This window comes from Onychomys torridus, chromosome 2, assembly GCF_903995425.1.
Source record: "Onychomys torridus chromosome 2, mOncTor1.1, whole genome shotgun sequence".
NCBI classification, from domain to species: domain Eukaryota; kingdom Metazoa; phylum Chordata; class Mammalia; order Rodentia; family Cricetidae; genus Onychomys; species Onychomys torridus.
In genome coordinates, this window is record NC_050444.1 from 7943405 (window position 1) to 7960704 (window position 17300).

Genomic DNA, 17300 nt, shown 5'->3' on the forward strand with positions numbered 1-17300 from the left:
CTCAACAGTGCATTTAGGACAACATTGTTTAGAGTAGACACTGGCTATTTCAAATGACAGTTCATGGAAACTAAAAAGAGAGGTGAAGTCATGTGGTAAGAGGATATAAAATGATCTTATTAGGTTCTTTTCTTCATTTTCTTTAGTTTAATTATTCTAGAACATGAGAACCCCTGAGTGTGTGACCTAAGACATTTTAAAAGAGATGAGGGAACCAGTTACTGAGAGGCCAGCCTGAGGCTGCAATTTTAGGAAACAGGCTTAAAGGGCCCTTTGTTTTTAGTTTCTTGCTATCTTAGCCAAATTTAAGTTACTGATAAAGTCAATTTCTCCTTGAAAAGGTAACTTTTAAAAAACTTCTTGAGGGTTAGATTGTAATTCCTTAATATTGTGCCTACTAGATGCTTGAGAAATCATTGGGAGTGAACATAGCCCTTGTATACCTTTTGGTGTTAAGTGGTCCGGACTCAAAAGTCATGCTAGTTTTTCCTCAAATAGCCTTTTTTTCTCTGGATTCAAAGTTTCCTCTTAGAGAGCCCCTGTGTTCCCTGCTGGTGACTCAGCTTCCTTTCACACCAGCACCTCTGGCTTTTCTCTTCCCAGAACAGCTCTTTGCCAAGAAAGTGACTCAGAGCTCAAGTTCCTCAGCACAGTCAGGTGGGGCTCCCCTTGGGCCCTCACAGCTGACCTTGAGTCAGGAACCAGGAACTCAGGAACCAGGGCAACTCAGCTACTGTAATGAGACTCATGTGCCTTTGGGCCAGCCAGAGCTTTTTAACTGGAGGGAACAGATAGGGCATTCTCTTAGAAAACCAGTTAGGGTTCTAGAAGTTTATTCTAGAGATGTTTCTATAAGAGGTAGATGGTCAATAGTCTGTGCTCTAAAGGAAAATTCTCCTGCCAAGAACAGAAAATCTAACTCTAATATGGAGGATTTAACATACATTTCTTGTGGGGTTTAAGAACTATTGATTATAATTACTATGTTACCAGTTAAGATATTTGGCATATTTAAAATACCTTTTTAATCAAGTAAAAAACTAATTTGATTGCCTGTGTACACGGTTGTCAGTCATTTAGGGTTATTTCCATAGGAACGGATTATGATTAGTATCATGGTCAGTGTAGTGACTATATTCTTTACAAGAATCTATAGAAAAGAAGGCCAAGCTACATTTGAACCCACAATCTGGAAATGAGCACTGTGCTGGAGGTGACTCATACCACATCTGTCCTTCACACATGTCCTAAAAAGAAAGCCTTAGAATCTTCATGTGTAGATGGGATCTTCATGTGTAGATGGGGCTATGTTCAGCAGCTTCTCAATAATATAGCAAGATACCTGGAGTAAGTAATATATAGAGAAAAGGTTGACATTGGCTTACAGTTTGGAGGTTCCAGTCTGTGATTGGCAGAACCGTTATTTTTAAGTGAATGTGACAGTGACATTTGGGAGTAAACGGGAGCGTGTGACACAGCAATGTGGCCCTTTTATCACTAAAAAGCAAAAGAGGAAGAAGAGGGTGGCTTTCCTACAGTCCCCTGAAATTATATTCTTCTAATGACTTAACTTCCTACCACACGGCATATCACTGCCCAATGTCATCCCCTGGGAATCAGGTATATGGAGAGCATCGAACATCCAGTTCACACTGTAGCAAGGATCAAAGAGGTTAAACCTCAGACCAAAGGGCAACCTTGTGATTAACCCAGGGCTCTAACTTCAAGCCTCTTTTACCTTGACACCACTTGATTTCTCTACAGGAAAGGAGTGATACATGCCACAGAAAACTGGTTGTGGAAATTTGTTCAATGAAGAGAAGTAGGGACATATAGTTTGATATTAGAATTACTTCATATATTTAGGAAAGGAAAGAAAGAGACTCTGAAGTTAAGAACTGGTAAGTGAGACTGTAAGAGTATGCTGCACATTAGAAGAAGAGAGTAGGTATGGTGGTTGCAGTGGTTCAAAAGAATGCAAAGCTTCTTATTTTTCCCAAACCTCTGAGGTTTCTACTGCCATTTGTAGGTACTGAGTAAAAGAATGTAATGTGCACGGAGTTGTACAGGGAGACACATGTGCAAAGGACCACATAGTTGGCAAGTATCCTCCCTCTCTGGTCTTTCTCTTCCATAATATATGATGAAAATGTGTTAAAAACTTAGTTCTTTAAAAATAAAAAGGTTGCTTTAAAATTAAATCCATTCTTGAAGGTGGGCCAGATAGCCTAAAACTACTTTTAATTATATTTTGTTGTCTTTGGGCACATCTTCCTCTTTGTCAGTGGAGGAGACACCACAGTTTCTACACTTAATCTTTATATTCTCCCAGGGTCACTGTCTTGAAATGCTCATGTATTAATTGTGAACTTGCCAGAATCTAGGGTCACTTGGCAGGTGGGCATCTGGGCATGCCTTTAAGGGGTTTTCTTCCTGAGGATAATTGATGTGAGAAGACTCATCATAATTGTCAGACCATTCCCTGGGCATGGGCTACTGGAGCATATAAAATAGAGAAGGTGAGCAGAGCAATAGTATGTATTCATAGCTGTCTGTTCTTGATTGCAGATGCTATGTGACAAGCTGTTTCAAGCCCTGCCTCCTTGACTCCTCCACTGTGATAGACAGAATAAGTCCTTCCTCCTTAAGTCACTTTTGTTAGAATGTTTTATCAAAACAACAGTTAAAAAAATACAATGGATCTAACTGTAGGACACATTCAAAGCCGCATTATCATTTCATAGACAGTTTTCTTATGACGGTCAGCACAGCAACCTTCTTTAGAGAAGAAGCCCCATTAGGTGACTGATCTTTGAATAATGCCCCTTCAGGCATCAGGTCCTGCTGACCCTCCTCTGAGGCAGCCTGTGCTGTGACTATCCTTCCTTCCCAGAAAACTCTGTTTCTGGCATTAGCCTGAATTCTCAAGACAGCCTAGTAATCAATTGGAAACTTATTGTCTCATTTCCATTCTCCTGCCTTGTTCAACAGAGTTACCTATGTGTTGATAAGTTCAAATTACAGAGTCACCACTTACCTAACATCTCCAGTCTTTTCCCAAGTCAGTGTCTGTAACTCTTCTCTTCTTTGCATGCCTGGCTCCCTGCAGTTTAGGGTTGGCTTCTTGCATGTGTGTTGGGGGGGGGGGTGTACGTTCACACCAGGATATGTACTTGTTGCTGTGTTATCAGAATTCAAGAATGTTTAACCATTTGGCAAATCTGTAATTCATATAACAAAAGTCTTTACAACTTAACAGAAAACGTGGTTCTTAGTGAGCTGTCTGTCTAAAGTGAGTATCTGAGACGGGCTCCTTATGAAGTAGGGGAGTCTATTCAGCTGATGGTCTCAAAGACCTGAGACATGGCGCCTGTGTCAAATCCAAGCTCTAGTACCGTCAACAAATGGTGTTGAAATCAGAACTTTCTTTAAGCATCTGTATACTTTGTCTCAAATTATATGATAAAATCATTTCAAAACTTTACATTAAGACTCCAAACATTGACTCAAAAACATCAGTGAATGTAGGGAAGCAAGCATGACTTTCTTCTTATTCTGTGTGTTTGCCTAAAAGTCTTAGCAGCTTTTGAATCCTCCAGCCTCACAGTCCTCTGAACTCATCGGCTGCTGAAGTAGGTTGAAGCAGTTTGCATTTGCAGCACAGAAGCCCTTCTCGAAGTGGCAGCTTTGATCAGTGGTACAGAATGAGAGTTCATGTCAATTCTTAACTGGCCGTACTCGAGGGGCATCGCAGGGCCTAACATAGGGGGGGATAACAGCATTTCCTCTGGAAATCATGGAGACCTCTGACAGTAGAGAGAGCTGCAACTGGAGCTTGAGCTTGAGTCAGGCTCTCTTTGTGAGGAAAGTTCCACCTCAGATTTCTCTCTCTGGGGAAGGCTTCTTAGCCCTGCATTTATACCTGCCCAAGGGAGCATTCTGCCTGCTCTGAGACCTTGAGAGAGGGTGCATGCTAGTCCTTTAGTCTGTGAGTACATAACAGGTACTGATCATGACCATGACCCATCTGACAGTATAGTAGTATAGTTCATTTCTTCTGCAGTATTCTGGGAGATGATAAACACATTACAAGTTACAAGTTGTTTTAACTCTCTGCAGATCTGGCTCAGTAAAGATGATTTCAGATATTTGGGACATTAGTAGGACTGACACAGGAAAAGAGAGGCTGGTGTTTCTCAGCTGCCTCCCTCAGCCTCTGACAGCAGCAGCTGGAGTAAAATCCACCAGCTATTCCCACAGGAAGAAAGAAAAACAGTAACTAGTAACAAATAACTAGATCAGTTTATTTGGTCTGGGGCAGTTACCATCTTCTAACATCATGTTGTATACCCCAAATTCATACAACCAAATTTATGTTGAAATAAAATCAACTTTTAGGACTTGAGCTTAAACTTTAAATAAGCCAATTGAAGTAGCAATCAGAGCACAAATGTCAATAATAATGATCTTTCAAAGGCTGAGGTATCACTTGCCTAGTGTCAGGCCAATTGTCCTGCCTCAGTTATAGCCTTTGAGAGTGAGCATTCTTGTTTTTAGCAGCCTTTGGTTACTAAGCATTTGATGAAGAGATGGTAAGTGCAATACAGAGAAATGATTTGAGTATGCCACTTTAAATCTGCTTTAACAAATGGTAAATTATAAGATCACTTGAAGACATTTTATACCAAATGTGTAGCTTATTGGGTTTTTCCATTGTATCCTTGGAATGATACTTGACATGCATGTTTGTTGTGTACCTTATTAATTTTAAATGCACAGTTGTTTCTCTGAGCATTCTATGTTGAGTGACACTTGCATCTGGTTAGTATTCTTATTTTTAAGACCGTTGAAACCTGACTTTGAAGTACTATCTGTAGTGTTGTATTAGTCAGGGATCTCTAGAGTAACAGAACTTATAGAGTGACTCTTTCTCCACACACACACTCATACATGAAGGGGCTTTATTAGAATGACTTACAGGCTATCATTCAGCTAATCCAACAATGGTTGCCTAGATACAGAAGATCCAAGAATCCAGTAGTTATTCAGTCCATGAGGTTGGATGTCTCGCCTGGTCTCCAATATATATCAGAATCTTAGAGAAGTAGTCTATAATCGGAAGTTTCTCTCCTGCCTGCAAGTTCCCAAATAATCATTAAGAGACTTAATATTAATTATAAATGTTTGGCCAGTGGCTCAGGCTTATTACTAATTAGTTCTTACTACTTAAATTAACCCGTTTTTGTTAACCTGTGTATTGCCCTGAGGACATGGTGTTACCGGTCTGCTGACATCTTGCTCTTAGAGAGCTGGATGTCATCTGCCAGACTTCACCCTTCTCCTATATCTCTTCCTGAATTTCCTGCCTGACTGTATCATATCTGGCTATAGGCCAAAGCAGCTTTATTCATCAACCAGTGAGAATAGTACATATTCACAGGGTACAGAAGGACATCCCACATCATGTTCCCCTTTCTATCTAATCAAAAGGGAAGGTTTTAACTTTAACATAGTAAGATTAAATATAACAAAACAGTTATTAAACAAGAATTATAGTTATGATATTTAGTCTATTTGTATTTGACAAAATTAAAGAAAATATTCTATCATCTATCCTATCTTTGTGAATCTAAAGTTTCATATCTAATTTTTTTATCATAATTAAGGGAAACTATAATTATAATTATCTAGTCTTCTACTTCATTAAAGACCATAGAAGAATATAATATTATCTGAGTAAACAGGAAGAGCATTGTAAGCAACTTCCAAAATTTTAGAAATGACAGAAACTTTTGGCTGCCTGGACAGTCATCCAAACTTCCTCTACAATGTTGGGGCATTCATCTTCAGCGTATAGGCCTAGAGTATTTGGTAGACTTTTCTATGAAGCAGCAAATTTGAAGGACCATCCCACCTTGTTTTGGCTAAGTTTAGCAGTCATTTTTTTGCTGTGGGTCCTGCATATCCAGTTATATAGTATACAGTCAGCAGTCAAGGCAAAAGCAATTTATTGCCCAAATGGCTAATTTTGCCATAATGAAAACAAACTCCTATGGAGTTTCTATGATGCCCATCATCCTTTCATGAGGTAAATTGGTGCTAGCAGATGTGTCTTATTGTCATGAAAAATCCAAGTTATTAAAACATTTTAAATGCTGTATTCTGTAGGCCTTTGAATTATTTAAAGATTACCTGTCTATTTACCTATGTATATCACTGTATATCTAGAAAACCTAACTAACATGACTATAAGTTTGACTATTGTAGATGACTATTAATCTGTATTTCTTAATTACATATTACATTTTTAAATGAGTTGCATAAACACAATATCTTAAACAAGAGTAGAAATATATATACAGTATAACAAAATTGACTTTAAATTTGTATCAATAAACCAAAATCCGTATTAATATAAAATTTGTAAGATTAACAGTTGTTTTTTGGATTAAAGTCGATTCAGTAATCTGTTGTTTTATTTAATCATTTCTATATCATACATTTCTATATCATATCCCCCTTTCTTCTTTTAGAAGAAGATTGATTATGACTAATAACAATTTGTAACCAAACCCCTGAACAAGGACAAATATCCATAATCTATTTTGGGGAATGTGGGCATAGTTTTCTAGACTACTTCCTGATGATTGCGGGGCACAGGTAATCTTTGGAAGACACTTAGGAAATTTAGGATAATGGTCAAATCCTGAATGGAGTAGTCTGTGGAGCTGAATCATCTCAGCCAGTAGCCTTGAAGCTGTTTTTGATGTTGGATCATCTGTGTCATTTTTATTGGTGTTTGGTCCCCTTGTTCTGAAAATTTGTAAATTTTAAAGATAACATACATGTCTGTATTAAAACAAATATAAACTGTGCATTGGACACAAGCCAGTTAAACATAGTTTTTTATTTTCTGTCTGAGCAGGTAAAATATGCATCATGTGCCTTGCAGTTACTTCAGGTTTATTTATCCATGTCTGTAGTTAGGATTTCTTGGGGTTTTTTTTGGTCAAATCTGTTCATCTTTAACTTTGAATGAATCCACAGCCTCTTGTTTCCTATGGAAATAAAGGCAGAACCTCTTTCCCAAAGTAACATATCTTTTGACTTAAATTTTTAAGTGAAGACATTTTAAAAATATTTAAGTTGGACTAATCTAGCAATGTTTACAATTAAATGTCTCATAGCAGTCAAAAATTTTAAAGACTACATAATATTATACATAATCCAGACTTTCTGTGCATTTCGATACTCACATGGCTCATTTTCTTTATATTACTTTACTCCCCTTTCTAATGATTTTTTTTATTCTTTTAATTCTCTTTCTCTTTTCTCTCTCAAGCCTAAGTTTATCTTTTTAACATGTCATGACCCATTTAGAGGCCTTTTTTTTCTGAATCTTTTTATTGTATTTCTTAACCCTTTGTGTATATAAGCAGAAACCTTAACCAATGAAAGCAACACTTATTCACAGTATACAGGAGAACAGAACATCTCATATCAACAGGATCTAGTGCCAGTGAAAGAATGGACTTGCTAGTGAGGGTGGGACGAAGTAGGGAGAGAGAGAGAGAGAGAGAGAGAGAGAGAGAGAGAGAGAGAGAGAGAGAGAGAGGAGAGACAGAGAGAGAGACAGAGATTGCTTCCTTCCTTCATATTCTTTATGTAGGCTAACAGCAGAAGGTGTGGCCCAAGTTAAAAGAGGATCTTCCCACCTCGAAGATCAGGATTAGAAATAGATCTTCCCACTTCAAATGATCCAGCTGAGAAAAAATCCCTCACAGGTATCCTCAGCCATTTTTCTGTTTTAGTTAATTCCAGATGTAATCAAGTTGACAACCAAGAATAGCAATCACAAGTGTTGTTATAGTTCAAACTAATACATCACATTTTAATTGGCATTTGGCCTCATAAATCAATAGGACCACTGTGCACTTAAGAAATGCCATAGAGGATTCTATGCTTATATGGAATTCCACACTTGTATGAAACTTGTATGGCACTACAGGGTGAGTGAAATACTTTACAACTACTACCTTGGCTTTAGCCCCTCACTTGTCATGGTGGACTTGGGTTCCTTAAGAGAACTTGTCAGTACTTATGTATTTCCCAGTATGGAGAATGGAATGTTAATATTCAAACAACTTCAGGTGGCAGTGGCTTACAAGATATTAAAGGGACAGTTATAGAGTGTCTATTTTGCTTTGCCTCCATTGGCAGTTCCCAGGGGCTGGTCATGGTCAGGAGCTGGTTATGCATTCTTATTCACTTAATTCTGACAATAGCAATACTGGGTAATTGGGAGGCAAAATGTAGCTTCTAGCATACCTGGCTTGGCTGCAGACCTGCCCCTCTTAGTCACCTTGTCAGGAAGCCAAAGAACGATAATTTCTGATATCAGCAGCTTCACAGCTCCTGGAGGTGAACATTTTCTTCTTATTTGGAACCCATGCTGTTTAATTAAGATTAGATTTCAAAAAGATTTTTCTGAACCAAGAAGGTTGTTGCAGATATCCACTGTCACAGTCTGAATATTACATGCTCTAGTGTGGATTTTAAGGGCCCACATATTGAAGTTGTGTTCCCCTGGCTGTGATGGGCTGGAGACTGATGGACCTCTAGGAAGAGAGCCCAGTGTGAAGGGGCTAGGCCATTAGGGCTGTGCCCTTGCCATGGGACCCAGTGCCTTCCTCTCCTTTGCTTTCCAGTCATCATGAGATAAACAGAGCCTCTCCACCATGGTGTACTATGCTAATATCATGTAAATAACATGGGAATTGTCTGTGAACTGAACGTCTTAACACTGAGTACCAAGACAAAACAGAAACAAAAGCCAGTATGCGAATATCATCCCACTTGAGGCATGTTTATTCCATGTTCTCAGAGAGATCATGTTCATGTCCTCAAGGTCTGTGGCAGAGCTGCTTAGCTTTCTGGAGCCCAGCTTACTTTTTTAAGTAAGGATTACAGCTGCTGCTGCAATATGCTTTGTTCATGGGTTTGTACATTTACAGAGCACTTTCACTCAGTAGCCTTGAGTGACAAGGTATGAGTAATTGTCATCTCTGCTTTGTAGATGAGGCACTAGAAGTCAGGGAAAGGTATCCTCTAGAGTTGCATGGATCATAGAAGAAACCTAAGCTACAAGGCCATCTCTCTCCCTGCTCATCACAGTTCCAGAACTAGACTCCTGGACCCAGAGCTGCACCTGTTTATCAGAACTGGTGGATTATATGCCACTATTGTTTTTAAGACCCAGATGCCCAGAGTAGAGTGTTAGGGGATTTGAAGTAAAATTCAGGGCTCCTCCAGCCCAAACTGCTCTGCCTCATCCTGTCTTACATACTGACTTTCCATGTCATCTATGTTCTAGAGCAGTGGTTCTCAAACTTCCTAATGCTACAGTCCTTTAATATAGTCCTCATGTTGTGGTGACCCCCAACCATAAAATTATTTCATTGCTACCTCATAACTGTAATTTTCTTACTGTTATTATTCATAATATAGAAATATCTGATATGCAGGATATCTGATATGTGACCCCCAAAGGTGTTGGGGTCCACAGGTTGATAACTGCTGTTCTTGAGAAACCTTCTACAGAAAACAAAAACAAAACAAAATACAACATCCATAAAAACAATAAAAAATAAAGTATTCTGAAGTTCACTGAGCACAAAGTTATTACATCCTAGGCTTGTTAGGAACGAATACAAAGGTAAAATCAGTGAAACGAATACAGGCATGAGCTAGTTGTTATTAGCAGAATATGATTTGGCTTATAAAATTAATTGGTAGCTTTCCAAAAATGTAGCAATTGGTTAAGGTCAAAAGACTTGTCCAGAGGTAACATCCCCTAATATCTAGTACCTAGTCCCCAATACCTACAGTCCTTGGGTGGTTTAAAGAGATGTCAAATAAAGCTAATAAAATGGAATTAAAGAAAGCTTTATATATTTTACTCAGTGCTCAGGTTATATATCAAAATTTACCCCATTCAAATATGCTCAGATTATATCTATTTCACAATTAAGTTTAAAGAATGATCATAATTTAGTTTCTCTGTTAAATCTCACTGTGTTGCATGCATGTGTATATCCAGTCTATAGTAAACAGTCTTCTTTCTCACCAGTACTCCTCAGCTGTCAACATTATTTAACAAATTTGATAAATTCCCATTTTAAAATGATTTTTAAAGTCATATATCTAATTTATAACACCCCCAGTAAAATGATATTTCTAGATAAGATGGTTCATCTTTCATAGTGAAATTCTGAATGGTGAATTCCACTTTCTTCCTGTAATAGGCTATCTGTGTTCCCTTCATTTCTAGAAGAGGTTTCAATTCAGGGACTGTATATATTTCTTGTTACAGGATGTTATCAATATGGATGCTTTATGTAATAAACCGTGTGATAGTTCTCTTTTTTTCCCAAAACTTTAGGAAGGTTTATGATCATTGATTGATAGTGTGCCCTGGAGTATGTGGGATTAGCAAGCAAACTGAACTACATCTTAGAATACTGCCTTCATGGTGGTGGCAGCATGCAAGAGGAAGAGCATCAGGGTGAAGATGAAGCAGTATTTTGTCCAAAAACAGTCAAGGACAGTTTTTTGTTTTTTTTTCTAGCCCTAGACTTTGGATTAGACAGCTTGCAAGGTGAACACTGCTCATCAGCTGCCTTGTAACCAAGAGCTCTTGTAAATCTGTGGTGTTTTGCTGTTAGAACAGTTTTATACTCTTGTGTGCATAAATACTTTTTCTGACAGCATGAGAAACCAGTGCCATGAATATTCAGTTAGCAGCAGTAAAAACTCTCAGTGTGGCTCTGAAGTTTTAAGATGACAATCAGATAGTTCAACAAAGAGCAGGAGAAGCTGAAATAAAAACTTTCACAGCTGAGTGGTTTTATTTCACATCTGCTATGGAGTCTGAATACTGTCTAACACAGGTACCTCCTCGCATCACCCTGGAGTTGGTGGATATTAGTATAAAGGGTTCATAAAGTGTTTAGTCACTTGAAGGTCATCTGTGTTTAGCCTATTATTTCTACAGTACTGAGGAAATTGGGGCTCTTTTTCAACTTTGTCATTTGCATTGAGGACCTAAAGCCTGATGTTTTTATCTGATGGCTGCTTTCCTCCATTGTGCTTCTGAAATAGTGTCTTCATGTCACACTAACTCAGTCTTATGGATAAATTTACTTGTGAGGGCTTGAGTTACCTTCTACTAAGTATCTGAAGGACATTTCTTTCTTTCTTTTTTTTTTTTTCACTCTTTTCTATTAGAAGCTATGATTTCCTGTGATAAATAGACCACAAACAAAAATAAGGCTCAAATTAATGACAATTTGAAAAGACACTTGTTGGTGTGAACCCATAGACTCATGTATGTGAATGCTTGGCTCATAGGGAGTGACACTTTAAAAGATGTGGCCTTGTCGGAGTAGGTGTGGCCTTGTTGGAGGAAGTGTGTCACTGTTGAAGCAGGTTTTGAAGTCTCATATATGCTCAACCCACACCTGGTATGACAGTTAACTTCCTATTACCTATGGATCAAGATGTCGAACTCTCTGCTACCTGTCTGCCTCCATGCTACCTTTCCTCCTGCCATGAAGACAATCCACCCAATTAAATGTTTTTTCTTTATAAGATTATGGTGGTCATGGTATCTCTTCACAGCAATAGTAACCCTAACTAAAACAGAAGTTGGTACCAGAGACTGGGCTATTGTTATGACAGTCCTGACCACGTTGTTGTTTGGAGGAATTTGGACTTTGGTGCTTTGGATTAGGAAAACAGTGGAATGCTTTAAGCACTGCTTCATGGGCCATTCCAGTAGGAACATGGAAGACTGAGGTGCTGAGGGTGATTTGAACTGTGGGGGCTTAGCTCAAGAGGTTTCAGAGGAGAAGAATTTTACTATGTTATGTAGAGATCATTCTTATGATAATTTGGTGAAGAATGTAGCTGCTTTTGGCCCTTGTCCAAAAGTCTGCCTGATGCTAAAATGAAGAGATTTGGATTAATTCTGTTGTCAGAGAAAATCTCAAAATAGCCTACTATAGATTCTGTTGTGTGGTAACTCTAACGAAAATTTATAATGAAGATGGGAGGACATGCAGAGATGACTGGCCACACTAGCGGAAGTCCATGAACTGTGGACTGGTGGCTGTGGAGCCCCCATGGGACTGGACTAGGCCATCTGGATATGGAGGATGGTTGTTTGGCTCGAACTGTTTGGGGGGCACCCAGGCAGGGGGATCAGGACCTGTCCCTGGTTTATGAGCAGGCTTCTGGAATCCAGTGTCTGTGGTGTGACACCTTGCATGGCCTTGGTGCAGTGGGAAGGGGCTTGGACCTGCCTAGGCTCAGTGTGCTGGGCTCTGCTGACTCCCCATGGGAGACTTCGATTTGGGGGATGTGGGGATTCGGGGTGGCTTTGGAAGGAGGGCTGGGGGTGGGAGGAGAGGGGGGGTCTGTGGATAGCATGTGGAGTGAGTAGAAAATTTCTCAATAAAGAAAAATGGAAAAAAGAAATTTTATAATGAAAAGGCACAGGCTGTACAATTTGAGGAGAAAGGGGGCACCAGGAAACGGGATGGAGTTAAATCCTATGTTCAAGGAGATAAACAGATTAAAAAATGGATTTAAAGGGGTGGTAACCTCAAGGCAAGATCTTACACAGCTAAGTTTCCAACTTGTGAAAAGTAATTAAAGAAAAGCTTCAAGTTGGGTGTGGTGGTACACACTTTTAATCCTGGAACTCAAAAAGCAGAAGCAGGTAGATCCCTGAGTTTGAAGCCAGCATGGTCTATGTATCCAGTTTCAGGACAGCCTAGCTTAGGCAGTGAAGGTAACCATTGAACATAGGAAGCTGATGAAGATGTAATTGAATGAGGAGGCAAGCAGCAGAACGTGGCAGCTTTGGCCATGTGGTTCTGGCTTTAGAATCAAGGATAGAAAAAAGGGGTTATGAAATCTCCCTCCACAACTAAGGAAAACCACTAAGACCAGGTATGTACCTGAGGTGACCTTGTGTGGAGGCCCAGAGATGTAAGGCAAATTGTTAAACAGTCTTATTAATTAAAAAGCCCAGAGCCAGATATTTGGATGAAAACTGAGAGATCAAAGGAATAAGTCAAGTCACAGCGAACCTCACCTCGCCAGCTCCTCAGCCTCCAGACAGAGACATTTCCTATATCCTTTCTGTCCCTGCCATCTCACTTCCTCTCTTCACCCAGCTACATCACTTCTTTCTGCCCAGCTCTGTCACTTCCTGTCAGTCTGTACAAACCTCCAGACCTTTATGGTTAACTAGTGTTGGAATTTAAGACATGTGTCACCACGCATGGCTCTGCTCCCAGTGTGATCTTGAACTCACAGAGATCCAGATGGATCTCTGCCTTTCAAATGCTAGGATTAAAGGCTGGTGCCACCGCTGCTTGACCTGTGTTTAATATAGTGGCTGGCTTTCTCCTCTGATCCTCAAATAAGCTTTATTGGGGTTGACAAATAAAATATCACATTTCCCCTTTTCTGTCTAAAATAAAAAATTATAATATAAGAAAAACTATATATAATAAGTACAATAACTATATACAGTATATACAGGCAATAAATATATCAACAATTTCTAGTCCATTTGCATTTGACAAATTCAGCAAAAATATTCCATTATCTATCCTATTTTGGTGAGTCCGAAATGTACCTAATTCACTTTCTATTCTAACTTGTATTACCAACCAATAACTAATAAAATAAACAAATTTATGTTATTAAAACATCTTAAATGCCATATTCTGCTGATCTCTGAAGTGTTTGAAGATGACCTGTCTATCTAAAATACATCTCTGCTTGACCTTGAAAACATACCTAATATGACTACACGTTCGATTGTAATGACTAACTACTAACCTGCATTCTTTATTATTCTGAATAGTTAGTAATAACTTTCAAGGACTGGAAAACTGCTGTGAAATGAACCATTGCTGCTCATGGCAGCACACGTAGGTTGCAAAGGGCCTATCTTTGCCCCCAGCAGCTCCTCTCTCCCGAAATTCAGCAACAGAAGTTTGCAGTCAAACCATCTGTAAGTCATAGCATGACCTGAAGAGAATTTGGGGCATCACTTTAGCACCAGCATGCCCCCCAAAAGCATTACTGATTTCCCGATAGTCTTAGGCAGACCAAAGAATAAGGAAACATTTAAAAACAGGTAACTTTCAAATATTAATACCAATTTCCCTCCTGACATTCTTATATGAATAAAAACCTTGTCCCAAATAATTATTGGTACTGACCTTGAAAATCCAAAATTCAGGCATCTCTTCCCCTGTGTGGTCTCTGGGATACAAGAAATATGTGAACTGATCTCTCCACTAAGCAGCCAGTTGCCATGGAAACAGCTTAGTACTTTATAAACCCTTCTGGCTAGTTCCTGGAATATGAACTCTACACTAGTTTTAGAAAAAAATAAAAATATATCTAGAATAAGACTCTGGTTTTATTTTTTCAAAAGCACCCATATAAAATTGCAAATATCAGGATGTTATTAAATGTTATTAAAAGCGCTAAGGCAGACCTGCTATCACCAGGCAGGCTCCCCTGTTATTGCACCCTACCAAGGCTAGCATCTCAGCACTGTTTTAGGTTTGGTGGGAAAAACATCTAGAAGAATGTAATTTTATTTAGTCAGCTTTACTGTTCGTGCATTATTTTGTACTTTAAATTCTAATAGCCTTATGGAGACATGCTGTATTTACCATGCCTGTGTCAGATCCAAGAAAGTATATGTAATTTCACTTTCTCCATCAACAGTCAGTTTGCGTTGCAGTGTTTCAAATCTAGTTCATCCTTTTTCTTTTTCTTTTTTTTTTTTTTTTTTTTGGTTTTGGTTTTTCAAGATAGGGTTTCTCTGTTTTGCCCTAACTGTCCTGAAACTGGCTCTGTAGACCAGACTGGCCTTGAACTCAGAGGTCCACCTGTTAGTGTCTCCCAGTGCTGGGATTAAAGGTATGTGCCACCACTGCATGGCTCTAGTTTACTTCTTATCTGAAAGGTAGGAGAAATATCTCAGGAAGTGAACAGAAATCATCAGTGGTACAATGAATTGTGACGCACTCAAACATTTAAATGTGGTTTTAAAAATGATACTAATGCAAACATAAAAATTACTTAAATATAGGATGAATAATAGCATTTAAGCATATCTTTGAAACTTAGGAAAGTAAGTTTATTTACTCAGTCTGCTCCATTCTTCCTTAATACACAATTCAGCTCTGAGATCTGTTCTTTCTGGGCATGTTTAGTGCCACATTAATAGGCAGACAGTTATTATTTAATATACACATTGTTAAAATTCATTTCCTGATAGTCCTTTACTATACTGTAATTGGATTGTTGTGGACTGATGCTTCCAGCCAGCAGGCAGCCATGGTTCTAGATGGGACAGCATATCTCTGAGCACTGTCTGTATCTTTGGTGCCTATTTCCTTTCAGCTGCAGGCTGCACCTGGAGCCAGGAGCAACCCTCGCAGTGAGAATCCCAGAACACAAGCTCCTCTGAGTCCCCAGGGAGACAGCCAAGCCATAATTGGAGCTGCAGCAGTGGCCAACTGGTATTTTTGCTGTTTTCAAGGTCCACAGACGACATTTAAAACTTAAAATCTCCAATGTGAATGCCACTGCATCTTTTTTATTGTTAATTCAGTAACTCCAGCTTCTTCACCAACACTTTTTAAAGTATGTATTCACATGAAAAGCAGAATGAAGATGCTGAGAGACCCAGGCCACAAACAGAGCCACCACTGTGACACTGGGAGTCAACCAGGCACCCTGCACTGTTTGAGGAAATAGCAGGTATAATTGTCAGAACTTGGAAAAATGCAACCTAAAATTATGCTTGAGAACAAAAGCATTGGGAGATAACAAGGTTGTCTACAAATTTAAGATAAAAACAATAATGTACGAACTAAATTGATGTGGACTTTGATTGCATTGCTAGAAGACTTACTCATTTGTATACAATTTGATTTTCAAAAATATTACATGTTCTCCCTGTATGGCTATTGCTTCAGAATATATTCCAATTAACTGATTAAGAATATGCTTTTAAATTAGACAAACAACTATAGACTCAATGATAAGATTCCTAACTGTGGGAAGTAATGCACTGGGCAATTATTACTGTTAATTCCATTCCATGAATTGATTTTCATGTGAGATTTAATGGTGTAGCTCTCAGCATGCAACAGGTAGCCAAGTGTGTCTCCTCCATCACTCCTCTTTCCTTCATTTCCTGCTGGCACAGTAGGCTGGCATCCCCTGTCTTTTTATTTCTTGTGCCAGTGCCAGTGTTCTCCACTTCTTTTCTCCCCTCCCCAGGGCTGCACATTTCTACCTGCATATTGAACGTAAAGCCCCAGCTGAGCTAGGTGTTTCAGAAACCAGGATGGACATTGAGCAGTCACTCAGGACAGCACCTTCAATACCATGAGAGAGGTTCACAATCTGTAACATGATCAGAAATGTACTATGAAAAAGCTTTTGTCCTCGTCTGTGCCATAGCACAGTGGAATACACACTATTTAAAACTACTGAATTAAAGCAGTTGTGCATAGCAAAGAGAAATTCTTGTTTCAGTTAAGGGAATAGCCAGTTCTCATGATCAGTCAGCAGTTTGTGCAGTTTGTTCAATAAATGTAATGCTTGGGGGGTGGCGTCTGTTTCTATAGCAGACACCCTGGGTCTTTCCCAAACCAACTCTGACAACAGATCCCTAAATAATAAACTTTAACTTCTTGGAGCTCTAAAGGTTCAAAAACTAGTCACAATGGTTGATATTTTCCTCACACCCTGTTTGTAATCTTGGCCCTCCACACACTGTGTGTGAAGGTGGGCAGGGGTTCAGGTGAAGCTCGCATTCTTGAAAGGCCATCTCTAGCATCACTGCTGAGACAGCTCCTCTCCCACCTCCTCCACCCCTGAACTGTTCCTTCCGTGCTTGTCTTGGAAGTTTGCCCTCTCTCTTCCTCTGGCTAAACTTCTCCCTCCCTCTCCTCTCCATTCTCTCTCATTGTCTAATTATCTGAGCAAGAATTCAGTCTTCTTAGAAGCTGAAACTGTCTTTTGAATCACTTTTCCTGCCATGAACTGTATGTGTGCTAAGTAAATGATGGAAAGACTAGTAGGAGACATCTTTTCTCAGAGTGCTCCTATTGCACACTCCAACTTTACTGTGACACTCATCCTTCAAGGTTTGTGTCAGAAAACATGGTCGGGTGAGTGTTTCTTGGCATTTA

At 39.2% G+C, this 17300-nt stretch overlaps 1 protein-coding gene across 9 annotated transcripts in view; it reads left to right on the forward strand.

The window, feature by feature from the left end:
- Nucleotides 1–17300, forward strand: part of Fam110b (family with sequence similarity 110 member B) — a 140335-nt gene that overhangs the window by 74717 nt on the left and 48318 nt on the right. The gene's annotated exons all lie outside the window — the stretch shown is intronic.